The following is a 1,333-nucleotide window of genomic DNA, read 5'->3' on the forward strand; positions in this document are numbered from 1 at the left end:
GAGCTAGGGCTGAAATAGTGAGTGGTTAGGCGGTTGATAACCACCCGCTAACCATCCTAACTGCTAGCCGCAAGCCGCCTAACTGCTTTTAAAGGCGGTTAGAAAAAACTGCTAACTACTTAAGATGGTACGGTTAGCAGTTTTAGGATTTGAAAAAACCATTAACTGCTAACCACCTATATATATAAAATATATGAAACGACGTCGTTTTTGTGTTTAAATATATTTAAAAAAATGTATAAAAACTTAGAAACTGTGTCATATGTAGTAGGATATTGTCATAGAATTGATGTCATTTTGGTTTTTATTTTATTTTATTTTAAAAGTGGCATTATTAAATAAATGCTAACCATACGGTTAATCGATTTTACTAATTGCCTAGGCGGTTATAGTTAGCAGTTTTAGCCAATAACCTCTAACCGTAACCATATTTTCACCCGTAGGAGAAGTTCTATATTTTATTATAAAAAGAGTCTAGAACTAGAATGTCATTCACGAATCTAAACACATGCCTTTCTCCAAGAAAAACAAGATACCCTTTTTTGGGTTGTGTTCGGTTAACAACAAGAGGGAAGTGAGACTAAGAAGACATTTCCCTAGTGCTTTCATCAAGCGAAGCACTAAAAATGATTTATTTGAAAACATTTTCGGATATGAAAATATGATGATACGAACAGAGCCTAAGCAAAATATAAAATCCAAACCCCTTATTACACCAATAATAAGAGCTTGCTTACCTGGTAAATTAAGGTGGATAGGGTTAGGACAAAAACAATGTCATAATTAACTTTCCCAGTGTGTGGGCAATATTTAATTAAAATAGACAAAACGTGCTATTCTTTGTCCTAATATGACAAGCAGAATCAATAGGTGTACTTAAAAAAAAAAAAAATTTCAGCGCAATAAAATTTTGAGTAATGCTAAGAAACATATTTTTATCCCCTCTCAAAATTGATTTGATTTTCAACTTTAAGGACACGAATTTTCTAAACCAATCTTTAAAAGAGACAAAACAAAATGTCTTTCTCAACTACTAAAGTCCATGTCATTTTAAGAATTTGGTCTCAAAGGAATAAGATCATCTCAATTCCAAAATAGATTGGAGATAATCCATCTGAAGGCCAAGATCTCTCTAGAGAGATCATAAGGCCATCAAGGGGACATGTGTCTCATTAAAAAAAAAAAAAATTATTATTTTGTTTTTAAAAATAATAAACATAATAAAATAATAAAAAAAATTTTAAAAATTAAGTGGTGGCTGCCACCCCATCTTGGCCATAGGGGGTGGCCGGCCACCACATTATGACATGGGGGTGGCTTCGGCCACCCCATG

Source organism: Corylus avellana, chromosome ca8 (genome assembly GCF_901000735.1).
Source record: "Corylus avellana chromosome ca8, CavTom2PMs-1.0".
Lineage (NCBI taxonomy): Eukaryota > Viridiplantae > Streptophyta > Magnoliopsida > Fagales > Betulaceae > Corylus > Corylus avellana.